A 19924-nucleotide genomic window follows, 5' to 3' on the forward strand; every position below is an offset into this window, starting at 1 on the left:
ACTATTTGGTATGTTACCTCAGGTAACAAATCTTGTGTACATATTAAAAAGAAAGAGTCAAAGGGGACTCCTAAGCCTTTTATGGTTGGGATTTGAACTCACTTGAAGACGTCCCGTTCATATGTAGCTAATTTCAATATTTCTTCTGCTTTATTTAGCTCTTCCTCCAGTAAGCCACTTTCTTGTTGCGTTTCTTTAAGCTTCCTATCATGGAAAAGAGGCACAGTTGTCCATTATGCCAACTGTATACTCATTTAAAGGGATTAGTCATGTAGCACCTCTGATCTGAAATAAACTCCTGGCAATATAAATCAACATTTTTCAAAATATTCTTTACCATTCAATTCCTAACATGAAATTTTAGCACGGCACTGTAGCAGTCCTAAAGTCCTCTTGTCCTTCCTTGATTTGCTCGAGCGAGCACCAGTAGCGTCTCCATTGTGAGACTTGTTGTTACTGTTTTTGGCATATCGAGTTTGCCACAGGGAGCTTGCCAGGCTCTGCCATGTGGCCAGGACACTCTCTGTAGTTTGCTGAGCTCTCTGAGAGGGATGGAGGGATCGAACCCAGGTTGGCCACGTGCAAGGCAAATGCCCTACCCACTGTGTTATCGGTCCAGCCACATAGTCAATAGACGTGTAGGAAAATGCACATTATCACTTATTACAACATTAAAAGGGGCTGGAAAGATAGTTCAGCGGTTAAGGCAAATGCTTTGCATGAAGCCAAACTGACACAGAACTGGTTCGATACCTGGCCTGAACATTGAAGCAGCAGAGAAACACTGGGAGCCGACCCCCTCACCTCCTTAGCGCTGTTTGTGAGTACCCTTGCCCCAAAAAACAGAAAAATCAAAACCAACAATAAGAGGGAATGAAAAATGTCCGAAAGAATGGAAATAGCAAGGTGGGATGCAGTCATGGAGTCATGGCTGGTGGGAGTGTCCACTCTCTGGAAACCTGTATGAAGACTTCTCCCCAAAATTAAAAATATCACTTTCAGTGGGCCCAGCTATTCCAATCCCTGCTATCTACACCAAGAACATAAAATCTTTGAATTCAAAAAGATGCATGCACAACAATGTTCACTTCAGCACTCTGAATAGTCAGGATGTGGAGAAAAACGTAGTGACTCACATATGCAATGGAATCCTAACCTGCAACAAGAAAAGGGGCAATCTCAAAAAAATTTTTAATGCAATTTTAAAAGGGCAATGTGTTCAGATTGGTATCTAAAGGGCAGAAAATGAATCCAGGGAGAATCAGAGATGAAGGGATTAATTCTTATACCACTTTCACTGCTAGGAATGCTTGGTCATCAGCTAGGACAGAAAGAAAAATTTCGTTTTTAGTAATCAAGGTAGATATGTCAGACACTACTTGTGCTGAAAAATCTAAAAATAAAAATTGGGAACAGGGTCTGAAGTGAGGGCACAGTGGGAAGGGTGTTTGCCTTGCATGCAGCTGACCCAGTTCAATCCCCGGCATCCCATATGGTCCTCCACCACCCCAGCACCACCAAGTGTAATTCCTGAGAGTAGAGCCAGAAGTAACCCCTGAGCACTGCTGAGTGTGACCCAAAAAGTACACACACAAAATAAATGTGGGAACATAAGCAAGGATAAATACAGTTTTGTCACTGGTGATACATTCATTCTACAGATTAGTAAGAATTCACATAAGAACATCATACGCATTGATCTTAAGGGTTTCCTCTTGATAATTAAAGGTGGACATCGTGTTCATATTGTTGTTTTCAATGAGTTGATTGAGTTCCTCTTTTTTAGACTTGTTGAGCAGTATCAGTCCATTACAACTATCTTCCAATGTCCTTATTTTTGCTGTAAAGGAAGAATTATTTTGGAGGTCTCTGTTCATTGGTTTGTGTAGAAGAGAAGAGCAGAAACCTGAGAGCAGAAATAGACTTTCCCTTCCCAATTCTAACTGATTTCCAATCTGAATATTTTATTTCCTCCGAACAATCAACCTACCTTTTATGTGATGTTTATGACCTCTAATTGTTATCAGTTCCGAATTATCTTTCTGTGAGATAAGATCAGCCTGTGAGATAAGAATGAGAAAAGTCACAGCATCCAACAAATATTTGCCACCAAATCTCCATGTTAAAGTTATTGTTCCAGGTATAGCTCAGAGAAACGTAACAAAACAAAAATAATTGTAGGAAAAAAATACCGAGTTACAAATGGGCTGGAGCGATAGCACAGCGGGTAGGGCGTTCGCCTTGCACGCGGCCAACATGGCCGACCCGAGTTCGATTCCTCCGCCCCTCTCGGAGAGCCCGGCAAGCTACCGAGAGTATTCGATATGCCAGACACAGTAACAACAAAGTCTCCAATGGAGACGTTACTGGGCCCGCTCGAGCAAATCGACGATCAACGGGAGGGCCTTTACCTTTACCTTTACAAATGTTATGTGGACCCACAGATTGATTGTTTACTGAATAATGGACCAGACGGCTAGATGTGAAGGCAAAAGCAAAGTGTTGGAAAATTGCTCAACTAGATACTCCTTCAATGACTTTTTATAATGGCTCTTATATTGATGCCTTCCCTTAATTCACACAGCAAATCCTCCTCTTTTCAGCATTGTGTGGGGTAGGGACTCTTAAACTAGGTTTGATGCCTTTCTTTCTCATCTATTCACTGGGTTATCCTATTTATTTTGGAATACAATCTTGAAGGGTCAAAAATAACACACATTGCAAAAGGTAGGTATGCTTTCTGTTTTTTATTTTACTTTTTTGATTGAGTCATTGTGAGGGAAGCTTTCTGCTCTTAAATCAAAAAGTTATGGTGTTGGGGCTGGAGCAATAGCACAGCGGGTAGGGCGTTTGCCTTGCCTGCGGCCGACCCGGGTTCAATTCCCAGCATCCCATATGGTCCCCTCAGCATCGCCAGCGGTAATTCCTGGGCTCAGAGCCAGGAGTAATCCCTGTGCATTGACGGTTGTGACCCAAAAGGAAAAGAAAAGTTATCACGGTATTGACTGCAGATATATCAGATCAGTATGAAAAGTTGGTGCAGAGTTTATATAACCGCAATTTATTTATGGTGACTAGCATGAGGAAGTGGTAATGTCAAGTCACCGATATATCAAAAAACTCAAAGCCATATGATGGAAAAGCTTAGCAGTCTAACTCTTACTATGTTCTTATTTCATTACCTTTATTTTTTGCTCCTCTTGAAACTGTATTTCAATGTCTTCAAAAGTTTCTTTAATACGTTTTTCAGAATCTTTAAGCTATACAAACATGTAAGAAATGAAAATGTTTTATATGTCACGGTATTATACAATCCTTTCTTCAGTACATCTGTTTATACAAATTATTAATAAGATATAATTTTATTTATGCAACTTGCTTTGCGATTTGGTGTCTATTGAGTTATGTAAGATCATAGTAGAATTATAAAGGAAGAGTTATAAAAGTAACTGCACCACCATAAGTGGAAGTCACTGAAGGAAATCATGAAAAACAATTGAAAGGGCAATATTACCTGGTGCTCCCAAGTCGTTATTTTTTCTGAACTGTCTGTTATTTGTTTCATGACACCATTGATCTTTTCAGATAATCCCTGTAAACGAACTGTAAGGAAATAAAGGTTCACCTGCGATTACTGGGAAAAGTCAACAAAAAGTAACAGTCCCAATGTATCAGACACACGGTTATATGATCCAGCTTCTAAGAATAGAATTAACATTTGAGCTTTTCTATGTTTTTATCTGCTGGCATTTTATATCGAAGATATCCTTTTGGAAGATCTCTCCAGTAGTGTTTAGGAGGCCTGGTGGCCCAGCAATTCTTGGCCAAATTAGCCAATGGTTGATTGAATCAACAGAAAAATGGATAAAATCCTTCTTGACCTGTGGTGCCTGGGATGCCAGGGTCACTCTGGTGATGCTAGAAACATTCAGAGCCACACCCAAGATTTCTCAGTGTGGTGTACCTGGCAATGCTCAGGGAACCATGTGGTGTCAGGAATCTATTCCTGGTCAGCTGCATCGTGGGCATGTGCCCTAATCACTGTATTATCTTCTGGTCCCAAGAACACAGTTCTAAGTGAGCCTCTCATTGAATTTATTTTGAAGATAGGGAAATAAAATAATGACTCAGTTTAAGTTTTCTCTCATTTGTAAGCACATTCTCAGAAAAGTTAATCCCTTTGAAGAGGTGTGTCATCACTAGGGAAGAGAATGAAAATTCAGGGACTGGAGAGACATTACAGGGAAGGTGTTTGCCTCGCTGGGCCAACCGGGGTTCAATCACAGGCACCCCATCTGGTCCCGAGCCCCACCAGAAGTGGCCTGAGTGCAGAGCCGGAAATAAACACTGAACACCACTGGGTGTGGCCCCAAAAACAAATAGCATCAACAACAAAAGCCCTGAAAATTCCTCCTCATTTACATTGATGTCCGCTACAGAATAAGATACATTCTCCACAGGCATGAAAGTTTCCCTCTATTTCATTTTCAAACACAGTCCATGTTTTAATTAACAGATACACTTCCTGACGATATCCAGGTTATTCTCTAGGCTTTAAGGTTACTGAGCTTTTAACAATGCCCTTATTTCTACCTTCCCAGAAGAATTAGTTGTGTCAATTTACTCACTTCAACCTCACACTCAAAGCTTTGTGCCCTTCCTAAATATTTCTATGCAAAATTAAACTCACTCTCTTTCCCCTGCTCTCCTCACCTATCCGTATCCCTCTTTCTTCAGCCCGACCTCTTAGCTAGAGTGAAGTCAACTTTACATTGGAGTCATTTATAATCCAAGTCAAATGACAAGTACTCTCGTGAGTTCAGAAGTCATAATATTTGCTAAGTTGAATTGAAACCTACATCACAATAGGCAATGAAAAATATCACAAGGATAATTTAATCTTACCTACCTTCACAATCTTGTAGATTTCCCTGGAATAGGAAGAAATAAAATTAAATTGAAAGCCATTGCATATTACCGAAAACTGTATTTCATGATAAAACAGTAAAAATAGCAATACAATGAAATGCAATTCTAATATGGAAGAGTCCTACCAGACACTGGGGATTATCTTTCAGTCACCAATGAGGTTCTAAAATCATGAAGAGTACCAACATGTGTATATTTGGTGTCACAATGTATGTATTTATATATATACACATACATTTATATACATTGCTGAATAAAATGAAAATGCCATTAAGCACCAAAATACCTTCAAGTCTCTGATTAAATCTGTACTTACAAGATTTATTAACATACTCACTGGTGGATTCATTCGCCAAATGTCAGCAATAAGTGCAAAAATTCCCAGAAGAAGTCCTCCAATTGCCAATTTCCGAATTGTGAAACATATAATCCCAAGGGGGAAGTTTTCATGCAGAATTTTGACAAACTAAAATAATTGAGATAAGGAAGAAACTAAGAAACTCAAACACTTTTACTTGGTTTTTATTTTGATTGGGGCAGGGGTGGATTTAGTCTACACTGGGCAGGCTCAGGAGCGATTTCTGACATCAGCTGCATACAGGGCAGGCGTTCAACCTCCTGCACTGCCTCTACCTCTCTCCCCAAACACAATTTGATTGTGCAAACAAACAAAGCAACAGAGTCATTTAGTCATTGAAAGGTGTCATGAAGTCCATACAGAAATGTCTCAATGTATAAGAAAAAATCTTACGGACCACGGGCCATTGTCCACTGGGGAAGGCATTTGCCTTGCACTTGTCTGACCTGGTTAGGTCCCCCCATCTCCTATGGTTACCTAAATACCGCCGGAAGTCATTCTTGAGTGTAAAGCCAGTATTTACCCATGAGCATTGCCAGATGTGGCTCCAAAAACTTGATGCGTAAACTGGTAGAGATTTTATCTTATTTTGCATGAAAACACATCTCAAATCTTTTAAAGTTAATAGAACTTATCAATTTACAGTCAACTGAAAATTGAGGAAGTAAATGTGAACTTACATTGAAAGAAAAGCTATTTTCTTTTGCAGATGGATGAAGCACATGGAGACTACCATTTGGAAGACACTCATGTCCAAACTAGGAAAGAATGGGAAACATATCAAATATTAGGGACACCAGTGTATAAAATAAAGATGTTTCTCCAAAAAGTAACAGGAAGATTAAACAGCGACCGTGATAATGCTTCACTATTTTAACAAATAGACAGGTTATTGTTCAGCACAAATTGCTAGGTGCATTCGAATTTTCACTTACTGTTTGCATAACTCAAAAATCAGACACATAGTGTCAGATTATAAGGCATATGTAAGGACTTGCTTTACAGTATTATTGATGTTATAACACTATGAAGATTGAAGTTAGTTAAATGCACAATTCTAAACATCAAAAAAAGAAAAATTCATGTAGTATTTCATTGCAATTCTTAAAACAATACCTAAAACAATCAGTAACCACCACCAAAGTTAATATATAAACCACTAAATACATGTATATTTGGCTCATATACGTATATGAACATTATGGGAAGATCAAGAGGTAAGGTTCTAGAGCACAGCTCACGGTTTCAGGCTCATCTGACAGGCCTGTAATCCTCAATATTATACTTGTGTCTAAATTCAGATTATAAAAACTGCTTTTATAAATATCTTTAAAATATGTCTACAAAACTACTTTTATGCATGTATTTTAAGTAAAGATTTGAACACTACTTTTATTTAGTTAACTTTATTTATTAAATTGCTCTTAGTCAAAAAGCAGAGAGGTTGAGCTATAGCACAACAGGTAGGGTGTTTGCCTTGCACGTGGCCGACCCGGGTTCAATTCCCAGCATCCCATATAGTCCACCGCCAGAATTAATTCCTGAGTGCAACACCAGGAGTAACCTCTGAGCATCACTGGGTGTGACCCAAAAAGCAAAAGTAAATAAATAAATACATAAATAAATAAATAAATAAAAACTAACTAACCAGGCGCTGATATTTTGACTGAGAACATCTAACACCTATGGTTAGATACCACTATTTTTAGCGCTATCCCCTTCACAAACAAAAATAATATACATACAAGAAAAATAAGTATGGGGCTGGAGAGATAGCACAGCGAGTGGGCCGTTTGCCTGGCACGTGGCCAACCCAGGTTTCGAGTCCCAGTATCCCATATGGTCCCCTAAGCACCGCCAGGAGTAACTCTTAAGTGCCGAGCCAGGAGTACCCCTGTGCATCGCCAGATGTGACCCAAAATGCAAAAAGGAAAAAAAGAGAAAAAGAAGTACAAGTGGTGGGATGGACTTGCAGAACTGAATGTAAGAGACTAGGTCTTCACAAGTAAGACTAGTGACCATGAGTAAAGAAGGGCATTGTCTTGTTTTGCTTCTTTTGTTTTTTGAAAAGATTCTCCCCACCGTAAGTGACTTTGTTGAGATCTAACTCACATTATCACACAATCCCTCTAGTTGAGACTCAAGGGTTTTAAGTATCTCCTTAAATCCTCCCTTCTTTATGCTCTGTGACTATATTCAGATTTTCTTCTGATCAAACTGATGTATTGGTCCACATAGTCATTAACAGAACCCAGAACTGATGTAGACAGTGGTATCCAGAAGTCCTCAGGCTGATTCTGAAAATGCCCTAGTCCTCATCACAGGAAGGACTGAGCTCCTATCTTGGTCTCATAAAAAACTTGTTATTTAAACACAGAGGAAGAGACCCCAGTTCAAAAGAAGCCCATGCATCTGATAAGTGGTCAATATCAAGGATTTACAAGGCACTGGTTGAACTCTACACAAAGAAAACATCCAACCTCATCAGAAAATGGGGCAATGAAATGAACAGAAACTTTCTCAAAGAAGAAATCGAATGGTCAAAAGGCACATTGAAAAAAAGGCTCTTCATCACTAGTCATCAGGGAGATGCAGATCAAAACAATAATGAGATATCATCTCACACCACAGAGACCAGCCCACATCCAAAAGAACAAAAGCAAGCAGTGTTGGCACAAATGTGGGGAGAAAGGGACTCTCCTTCCCTGCTGGTGGGCATGCCAACTGATTCAGCCCTTTTGGAAAACAGTATGGATGCTTCTCAAAAAATTAGAAATTTGACCCAGCAATACCACTTCTAGGAATATATCCCAGAGATGCAAAAAGGTATAGTAGAAATGACATCTGCACTTATATGTTCATTGCAGCACTGTTTACAATAGCCAGAATCTGGAAAAAAACCAAGTACCTGAGAACAGATGACTGGTTAAAGAAACTTCGGTACATCTACACAAAGGTATACTGTGAAGCTGTTAGAAAAGATGAAGTCCTGAAATGTATTTATAGGTGGATCAGCACAGAAAGTATCATGTTAAGTGAAATGAGTCAGAAAGAGGGGGACAAACATAGAAAAATTGCACTAATTTGTGGAATATAAAGTAAGAGAATGAGAGACTAACACTCAAGAATAGTCGAGATAAGTCCCAAGAGGATTACCCCACAGCTTAGAAGTTGACCTCACATGCTGGGGGGAAAGGTAACCCAGATAGAGAAGGGACCACCAAGGATGGGAGTAGACTGAAAGTAGAAAGTAGACTATAAATTGAACTTGATGGCCACTTAATACCTCTATTGCAGACCACAACACCCAAAAGGAGAGAGAGAGCAAAAGGGAATGCCCTGCAGCAGAGGCAGGGTGGGGTAGGGGGGACGTGTTGGGGGTGGTGGGAGGGATGCTGGGACCATTGGTGGTAAATAATGGGCACTGGTGGAGTGATGGGTATCCAATCATTGTACGATTGAAACACAAGCCTGAAAGTTTGTAAGTCTGTAACTGTACCTCACAGTGATTCACTGATAAAAAATTAAAATAAAATTAAAAAAAAAAGAAACTGATGGAGCCATGGCCCTCGGGCTGTACTTACATCAAGGGGGGAGAATACAGGTACACAGAGCAGGAAAAAACAGGAAAACGCCTGTTTTGCCTTCATCTTCTGTTATCCAAGAACATAGTGATCAAGATAATCACCAAAAATCCAGGGAAAGGGGAATAGGAACCAGCAGGTCCTGGAGGATGTGTCCTTCCTCCTAGGAACCTGCTGTTTGAAAGTTGCCTGGGAAATCTGGGCACTTTGACCTACTCTCTCCACCAATCCCTGCCTTCGCCCTAGCTACATCACAATGGACATTCTCTGACATCTCCTACACACAAGCCCCTCCCCTTTGGGGGGTCCCAGTGGCAGTTGCTCTCTGGAACTTTCACAGATGTTTCATTTCAGGTCCTTTCCAAATTAACTCTTGTGTGTATCTCCTACTTCTAGGAACTCCTTCCTTCTTTTCTGGACTCCCAAGATTTTCAGGGACCATAATAAGAGTGTGAAAATTTGGTGATGACAAAGAAGCCACAAAACACACACAAGTTGTACTCTTGGGCAGCAGGTACAGCCATGTCCCTAACATACAGCTCTTCCTCCTCACCCATTTTATTTATTTATTTACTTTCATTGAATCACCGTGTGAGAGTTACAAACTTTCACGATTAAGCTTCATTCACACAATGATTCTTCCACCAGTGCACATTTTCCACCACCAATGTTCCCACTATCCCTCCTGCCACCCCCAACCCATTCTGCCACACCCCCCCGCCTCTGGGGTAGAAGCATTCCTTTTTACTCTCTACTTTGGGGCATTATGGTTTGCAATACAGATGCTAAAAGACCACCATGTTTGGTCCTTCGTCTCCTTTCAAGACACAGCTCCCATTCCAAGCGATTTCTCCAACCATCATTTACTTAGTGGTCTCTTCTCCAGCCCAAATGTCTTCTCCCCCAGCATGGGAGACCAGTTTCCAAAATGTGTAGGGATCCTCCTGGTCCTTACCTCTACTGTTCTTAGGTGTTAATCTCATATTATATTGTTTTATATTCCACAAATGAGTGCAATCTGTCTGTCCCTCTCTTTCTGACTAATTTTACCTAACATAATACTCTTCATGTCCATCCACTTATATGAAAATTTCATTATTTCATCTTTTCTAACAGCTGCCTAGTATTCTACTGTGTATATGTGCCAAAGTTTCTTTTACTAGTCATCAGTTCTCAGGCCCTCAGATTTTTCGCAGATTATGACTATTGTGAACAGTGCTGCCTGCAGTAAACATACAAGTGCAGATGTCATTTCTAAAGTATTTTGTTTAGTTTTTTTTTTTTTGCATCCTTGGGATATATTCCCAGAAGAGGTATTGCTGGTTTTATGGACTCTGCGCCAGGCTGTTTTCATTGGGCTTTGGGCCTCATTTCTAGGAGAGAAGTCCTGGCAGAAAGGAATCCATCCCATTCCTTCTTCAGGGCTGCGAGAAATCCTGGTTTCCAGGGTTTTTTCCTTGACATTGAGAGTAGGCCCAGGCTGAGTTAGTCATTGCAGAGTCCTAGATTCCTCATTCTCCATAGCAGTGATGATTTCCAGTCTTACCTTGAGCCAGCCTGCCTCTAGGGTCACCCTGAGGTTGGTAGGGTACTTGAAACAGTACCTGTTAAATCCCTGCTCCTGTCATTTAGACAGATCCCCTGACTTTTTCCCTGGAAGAGGGTTTTATTTCTGTCTGCATGAAGGGTAAACCCTACTACAGAGAGGAAAAACTCATCTGGATTTATGCAAACCAACATAGTGCCATGGAGCATTAAAAAAACATATACCCATTTGGTGTGGGCCCTAGTCAAAAGAAGTTAAAATCTGTAGAAGTAAAGCACACAGTTAAACACTTTGGCCAATTCAGACCGGGGGAAAGCAATTCTGCACTTTGAGATGAGCTTCACCCTAGTAAAGCTCTGGCTTTCAATGCTCGTATCAGACTAGTGACAGCATGTATAATATTGAGTTCCCTTTACAGATTAGGCTGTTTTACCTACAGACAGTAAACTAAGTTTTATCTAAATTTCCCCAAAGGGGGTACCTTTTAGATCAAGATTAGAATACATTTATTCAATCATCTCTGTAGAATTAGAATCTGATTCTTACAAAAAGCAAGTTACAGAAACATGGTTTTCTCTCCACCTTCATTTTAAAACGTTGCAAGATAGTTTAACAAACAAGATTAGAGAACTCTCCATTTGGGATACCCAATTATTTACTGAGAAGTCCTGGGGATCAGCTAAAGACAGGAGACACAACAATAGTGGCATTAATCTTCATTAGTCTTATCTGGGACTGGAGCGATAGCACAGCGGGTAGGGCTATCGCCTTACACGCGGCCAACATGGCCGAACCAAGTTCGATTCCTCCGCCCCTCTCGGAGAGCCCTGCAAGCTACCGAGAGTATCGGATATGCCAAACACAGTAAAAACAAAGTCTCCAATGGAGACGTTACTGGGCCCGCTCGAGCAAATCGACGATCAACGGGAGGGCCTTTTACCTTTACAGAGAAAGAACCATATGACAGCCCCACAGTGAATGATGATCAGTATATCTGCTTGCTCTGTTTGCTTTCAGACTTTGAAGTGAACCATTGTCATTAATTGAGGTACAATTGTCATTTTTACTGGCTTTTGCTTTAAAAATTATTGCTTTATTTTCTGTAGTAATTTATCTTAGTAATCTGTTTGGGGTTCCTAGTAATCCTTTGGGGTTCCCTCTGTTCATCTCTCTATTGCTAATGGACTTACTCCTGACTCTGTATTCAAGGATCATTCCTGGTGAGTTTGAGGAGACCATATCTGTATGTCTTGAATATTAGCCATTTGTAGATATATTGAGTGAATATTTTCTCCCACTTAGTGATACATATTTTTTTTATTTTTTCTGTCATTTCAACCATAGTGGAAAATATTTTGAGTTTGGACTCTACTAAGTCTCCTGCCTCCGCGCCTGGCTGTCCTACTGGGGCCTCTTGGAGGAGAGTGGGTTGAGTTTCCCTCCCCACCCCAAGCAGAGACCCAGCAGCTGAAGACCTCTGGTTCCAGCCACAGTCATGCTTAAGACCACTCTCCACACGTTCAGACGAGCCTCACGCATGAAGGAACCGGCAAAGGAACCCAGGTGTATGGGACCTGGGGCATAGATCTTCAAGCCTGCTCGGATTGGGACTGTGCCTCCTCCACCCAGATCCTCCATCTTCCAGTATGTAGGCGTTACACCCACCAACTTTCCCCGGCTCTGTGTAACTCCATCAATGGCCAAGACCCAGAGACTATAAAACCCAGCTCCTGGAAGCACGTGGCCACTTATTATCTCATTTTTACTCTGGAGAACCTGGCAGGCTACCATAAGTATCTTGCCCACATGGCAGAGTCTGGCAAACTCCCCGTGGCATATTCAATATGCCAAAAACCAGTAACAATGATGGGTCTCATTATTCTGACCCTGAAAGAGCCTCAAATGTGGCACTTTCTAAAATCTCAGGGCTAGGACTAAGGAGACATTACTGGTGTCTGCTCGAGGAAATTGATGAACAACAGGATGACAGAATATAGTGATACAGACTCTACTATATAGTCATATGAGTTTATTTTTGCTTCCTTTTTTTAGTGATTGGAGATCAGTAAATAGTTGAAGATTCTGCTGGGTTAATATTATGACTGAATATCAAAACAGTCCCACTTTCCTAATTAGTTTTTATGAATTTAAGTCAAATATTGAGTTATGTAATACATTCTGAATTAACTTTTTGTTTGGTGTGAGATAGGAGAACAGATTAATAGTTTTCATGTAGCTAACCAATTTTCCCAGCATGGTTTCTGAAAGATTTATCCCGTGCTTTATATCATACACCTAAAACCTTTGTCATAAATCAGCTATCCATATACTGGAAGGTTTAGCCCTTGGCTCTCAATTCTATTACATTGGTCTGGAAGTTTCCTTTATTACAATGGTTTGATTATCTTATAATTTAGTCAGTGAATGAGTGTCCAGCCCCATATTTTTTTCCACATAATGTTTTTGGCTCTAATCAAATTTTAACAATATTTTTTCCATGTCCTTGAATAATGCTATGGAAATTTTGATGGGAATTGCCTTAAATATGTATAGCACTTCCAGTACTTGTAGGATAGTATTTTTAACTATCTTAATTCTAACAACCCATGGACAAAGTAAATATTTCCGTTTATCCTTGGTTATTCTTCTATTTTTAAGAGTTATTTATTGCTTTCTCTCTATAATTTGTTTTTCTGTGGATGAACAGGCCACACTCATTTATGCTCAGAGTTTACCCCAGACTCTGTTATCAGAGATCACTCAGTAGTACTTGCAGGATATTTCTGGTGCCTGGAATTGAAACAAAGTCAGTTGCATATAAGACAAGTGCTTTAATACCTGCATTCTCTGACTTTCTTTGTATATTTATTTATTTTTGTTTGTTAACGTTGATTCCAAAGCACCTGATTTTGTTAGCCAAAATGATACACTGTGATTTAATTCTCTTTTCTGGATCATTGTCTTCGTAGTTATATTTTTAACCTACTACTTTACTATACAGATCTCCTGCACCTAGAATTTTTTTGACTGAGTCATTGGGGTTTTTTATGTAAAATATATTACCCATGAGTAGAGGTAATTTGAGCCTTTTTTCAATTTAAATCTCTTTAAGTTTGTATTGCTAAATGAATATAAACAATGGGGTAGACTGTTAAAAATAGGGTAATCTTACATCATTCTAATATCAATTTTTTATCACCCATAAGAATACACAATTGCCATTCCTCTCCAGACACTTTGTTGAAAAGAAAACTGGCAGGGTTCTCAGTGCTTTCATATATTCCAGCCCTTTATTTATTATAATAGTTCATGTAGCTTTGATAAAATGGTAAATGCATGTGACAATATTTCTCAAAGGAAGAGCAAGTTCATTTTTGATAAAAGAGACTTCAAATAATAGGAACAATGCTTCTTCCTTAAATACTTCAAAATAAAGTCTTCTATAGTCACAGAGACTTTTTATCCATTTGTATTCACATTCACATTCATTGTAATGACTTTTGAGAAAAACACTGATTCCTTTTTGATTATGAGTATATACACATTTATTTATACTTAATGAACTTATTCTACCAGGTACATGATAAACTCTAAAAGAAATAGTGTCAGCTTCCAGATACATAGAGGAAAATTTTAGCTTGAACCCTCCATGACACTGAAGCTAAAAGAGTCCTTTAAGATGAAACACCAGGACCAAGCAACTGGATCCAAAGATAAACAAATTAAACTAAAAACCTTTTGCACCTCAAAAGAAATAAGTCACCAAGACACAAAGATAGCCCATGGACTGGGAAAAAATTATTCACCCAATACCCATCTGACAAAGGGTTAATATCCAAGGTATATAAGGCATTGATAGAACTTTACAAGAAAAAAAATCCAACCCAATCAGAAAATAGATAGAAGAAATAAAGAGAAAATTTCTTAAAGAAGAAATAAAAATGGTCAAAAGAAAAATGAAAAAATGTTGTACATTGTTAATCATCAGGGAGATGCAAATCAAAACAACAATGAGATACTATCTTACACCACAGAGACTGGCACATATCGAAAAGAACAAGAACACCCAATGCTGGAGTGAATGCAGGTAGAAAGGGACTCTTCATTGTTGGTAAGAATGCTGACTGAGCCAGTATTTTTGAAAAATAATATGGGAATTCCTCTAAAAGCTAGAAAATGAGCATCCATATGACCCAGCAATACCACTTCTGGGAATATACACCAAGAGTCAAAAAAAAAAATACGGCATAAATGTTATCTGCACTTCTATGTTCATTGTAGCAATATTAACAAAGGCCAGAATCTGAAAACAACCCTACTGCCCAAAAAACAGGTGACTGGTTAAAGAAACCATGGTACATTTACTCAATGCAATACTATGCAGCTGCTGGGAAAAATGAAGTTTTGAATTTGTTTATGAATGGATGGATATGGAGAGTATCATGCTGAGTAAAATGAGTCAGAAGGAGAGAGATAGATATAGAATTACTGGACTCATTTGTATGATATTAAAAAAAACCATGATATGAGACCAATACTCAATGATAGTAGAAACAAAGAACAGAAGAATTGGTCCACAGTTGGAAGACTATCTCAAATTACAGGAAAAGGCAGTTGGGCTAGAGAAAGGACCACCATGACAAAGATAGTTGGAAATGATCACTCTGGATAAGAATTGTGTGCTAAAAATAGTAAAAATTGTAAAGGAACAAAGATGATAACCTCTCAGTATCTGTATTGCAAACCTTAATGCCCCAAAGGGGTTGAAGAGAGAGAGAGAGAGAGAGAGAGAGAGAGAGAGAGAGAGAGAGAGAGAGAGAGAGAGAAAGTGCCTGCTATAGAGACAGGTGGGAGGGAAAATGACAGGAGGGAAACTGGAACATTGGTGGTAGGAAATGTACACTGGTAGAGGGATGGGTGTTGGAACACAGTATGACTGAAATCCAACCATGATTAGTTTTATAACTCTGCATCTCAAGGTGATTAAAATAAATTTTTAATGGTGTCATTGATACAAACATATCAATAAATTTGAGTTCTATACTGATTACACCTAATAAATATAATGGTATACTAAGAGGAAAGGAAGATGTATCTAATTACTGGATACCCTTTGTATTTTCTAATGGTTGAAGCATTAACTTTTAAATGTCTTTCTGGCAGGTACAGCAGGTATGGTACTTGCTTTGCACACAACCGATCTACCGACACCCCATATGGTTCCCCCAAGCCAGCCAGGAGTGATCCCTGTGCAAGAGTCAGGAGTAACCTCTGAACACTGCCAAGTATAACCCAGAACAGCAAAACTTTTTAAAAATATCTTTTCTTACAGTACTTGCAAAACTAGTACTGTTTAATAAAAAGGCAACTCAATTTTATGTGCAATTAAATTACAATTTTAACTTTATTAAATTATTATTGATTCTATAGTGTGGATGAAACACATTATTATTATTATTTTTATTAGTTAAACACTATGAGGTACAGTTGTAGACTTACAAACTTTTGTGCTTGGGTTTCAGTGATACAATGATTGGAAACACATTATTTTTTCATAAGCTTCTCACGCTATAATTTTTAGTTTACAAACTTGGGATTCAATTGGCCTGAAAATTTCATTAGAAACCTATTTTTGTGTAACTAGTGGAGCGAATCAATATGTCTGGAATTCAATTCACCATTTCCTTTCTATAAGGAAAATCTAATTTTTGTATTTAAGAAGCATTTTAATAAATTTAGTAACAGAATCCACATGATAATACAGAACTGTGAAAGATAAGGAAGAAAATAAATTGAAAAGGAAAGTAATTTTTCTGGGCCAGGGCAAAAATACAACAGGGTGTTTGCCTTGAGCACAACGGACTAACTGGAGCCCCATATGGTTCCCCCAAGCCAACCTGGAGTGATCCCTGTAAAAGAGCCAGAAGTAACCGCTGAGCACTGCTGGGCATGTCTCAAAAAAGAAAAAAATGTGGGACAATGAAAAGTAAATGAAAACAATATGAGTTACTTGAAAAATATTAACTCAATTTATTGTTCTCCAACAGAAATAGATACAAATAAATTGATAGTATTAGGAATTTAAATTATTAATATTATAGCTTTAAAAGTATAATAGAGAATGTAATAGATAACTTTATAAACATAAAGTGAGTAAACTACTCAAAAGTAAAACTATCAAAACTCAAGAGTTCATGGACGGTTCTAAATCATCTTAAATCTATTGAAGAAATTAGATTTGTTGTCAAGAAAACCAGGAAGGTAGCATTCAAGTAGATCAACATAAAAATGCATTAAAATTGAGTAGAGCACAAGGATTCACCAAGATAATCCACAGGAAAACAACAATTACCTCAGGGAGATATACTTATGCACAGGGCATAAGCAGTTTAAGAGTACTTCCCCTGAGTGGGTTGGGTGAGAAGCAGAGATGGAAGGCATAAAGGGACCAGCAATTATAGTAGGTCAGTAGAAGAAAGAAAATGCCAATATAAGTATAGAGAGGAATGAATACAAAGGACTGACAGAACATTAGCTTTATACCCTCACTTGATAAATAGAGAAGTTTTGTCAAGTAACACAGGGGGAACAATCATTCCTGGCTTGAGACATATCTACTAGCATTGCAGTCTATTCTCTGCCCCAGCAGACTCATGCTTAAATTGATATGGCCCCATTCCACTTGATAGATTTGTGTTAAGGTGTTGAATTTAGTCTATTCACCATTTTCATGTTGGTCTTGAGATTTATGATTCAGAGATTCTCAGGAATTCCTAAGACTGAATTAAAAAAGACGTGATCACAAAAGGCCAGGGCCAGGGGCAGCCATTCCGAGAGGAGTCCTGCTCTGGAGCACTGGAACCTTAGCTCCATACCCTCCACTTCTGCAGGGAATAATCTTAGTTCCACCCAGAAGGGGTCACAGTCATGATACTACCCTGACAGGCTCATGGTATCAACCCTACCTTTTCCGTTTGATATCTTTAACCCAACAGACTTTTAAGTCAGAGTCAACAGTAGTCAGCTCAGAATGAAAGGAAACCCCCTCAAACTGGTGCACCAAATTAAGTCTTCAAAACAAGTTAGATGACACTGAGTCCCCAGACATTATGTTTGAAACTGCATCTGCTCTATTTTAAAGAGACTGGGAATTGGAAGTTCCCAGTCCATGATGCAGTAGACCCAGGAACTGTAGTAATACAGCTACCCAGCTGGTAGCAACTGATCCTGATAAAAGAAGTAGAAACAGCAATCCTAGAAGTCATCATTGGTAGCAGGGACACTGGAGATGAATCTCACAGATCAGTCCGTGGTTTGGAATAGCAGTCACCAAAATGATTCATCCAGGAAGTGGAAGAAGCAGGAATCCTGAAAAATTCCTATGAAATAAGCATACATTGATACTAAAACCTGAAACATACATTACTAAAAAAAATTGTTAGATCAATATTCCTTATGAACATAGATTTGAATATCTTCAAAAACTTCTAGTGAATCAAATACAATAATGAATTAAACACATCATAGCTCACCTAAGTATAATTTATCTCAGGGATGCAATGATATTTCAACATATGCAGGCCAATTAATATGATATGGAATATCAGTAAAAGGAAATACAAAAAAACACGAGATCATCTTTATAGATGCAGAGATAGAATTTGGCAATTTGCAAAACCTACTATGGTGAATAAGGCAGATTGAATGGGGAAGAAAGGAATTTACATCAATACTGTAAAGGCTGTATGCAATAAATACACAGCTAACATCATACATTACAAGGTAAACCTGAAGGCTTTTCTCCTAGGTCAGGTACAAAGCAGGGATGTTTTTCTTACTCCTACCATTTTAGTATTGGATGTTTTTACCATAACAATTAGGTAGAAAGAAAAATAAAAGAAATTCAGATTGGTAAAGAATAACTAAAAGTATAACTATTTACAAATTACATAATACTGTACATTGAAAATCTACAACATCTACTAAAATGTTCCACTAAAAAACTCCAAGAAACAATAAATTTACAGATAACATAGTATCAAGCACAAAATCAATACACAGAAAACTGTTGTTTTTATATGCTAACAACAACATATAAGTGTTTTAACATATTTTTTACAATGATTAAAAATAAAATATCCTGAAACCAATTTAATAAAGATCTATTCAGTAAAAATTCACTTCCAAAAGATAAAAACAACACATAGAAATGAAAATATACTATTATGGCTATGGAGATTCACCATCATTAAAATGATCATATTAACCCAGATCCTTTATTGGTGCCATGCAATTCCCATCAAAATGCCAATGAGATATTTAAAGAGACAGAAAAATATTTTTAGAATGAATATAAAACCATAAGTCACCCAAAAAACATAGTAATAGATCACATTATACCATTCGCATGGAGATTGTAATTTGAATCTATTAATAGAATAAGACCTGATTATCAACACTCTTTCTATGAAATACACTGAGACAGGACTTCCAGAGTAGTATTCAATAATACAAGCCTACTGATGAAGAAAAGAAAATAGAAAGAAACAAATGGTACCATATTAATCTAAAAAACTCCCCATTGCAAAAGAAATAAACTCTAAACTTTAAAGATAAACCCCCCTAGAAAAAAGAATTCATATATCAGACAAATATCCAAGATAAACACTCCCAAAACTCAACAACAACAAAAACAATTTCTCATTAAAATATGGGGAAAGAAGATAAAAAGACAATTCCTCAAAGATTACCTAAAAGATGGCCAATAAGTTCATAAAAAATGTTTGTTGTCACTGGTTAGCAGGGAAATGCAAATCAATATGTCAACAATATATTGTCACTAAGGACAGTGTATATCAAAGACTGAAAACACTGCTTGCGAGTGTGTGGCAAAAAAGAGAGAGAAAAACTCATAATTATTGCTAGTAGAACTGTTGTTTGGCTCAACCTTGTTGGAGTACAAGGAGCTTAGGTTTATCAGGTTCCATCCATCACAGTGCTCCCAAATCACTCCCATTACTTTGTTTGTCTAACCACTTCCATGCTCTCTTCCCCAACCAATTTGTAAGGTCTCATCCTTCTAGGACACTGAACTTGTACTGCAAGTTAACATTGCCTTTCTCCTCTCCTTATGTCTTTTGAATAGTTTAATGCAATGTCCTTTTTGTATAGATACAGGAAGACAATTAATATTATGCTTTATAACTTACGATTAATTGGCCTTGAATATTTTTCACTCCTGGGCATCTGCTTTCTCAACTTAAGCTTCAGTTGCCCTCACTTCCTAGCACCTCAAAGCAGGGTCTCGATGTGGGACTGGATGAAACCAGGGCAAGCCGGTAAGTTATGTGCTACCCTGGCATCGAGATGGGCCAGGCCAAGGTGCAACGATTCTTAACTATATAGGTTAAGAGTTTGATCATAGGCAAATGCTGTCATGATCCAAAAGTAACGACGAGACTAGGACCCTGCTGCTGAGAATAGGAAAGATATCTGGTCTGAGCACTG

Source organism: Sorex fumeus, unplaced genomic scaffold (genome assembly GCF_029834395.1).
Source record: "Sorex fumeus unplaced genomic scaffold, SorFum_2.1 ptg000036l, whole genome shotgun sequence".
Classification (NCBI taxonomy): domain Eukaryota; kingdom Metazoa; phylum Chordata; class Mammalia; order Eulipotyphla; family Soricidae; genus Sorex; species Sorex fumeus.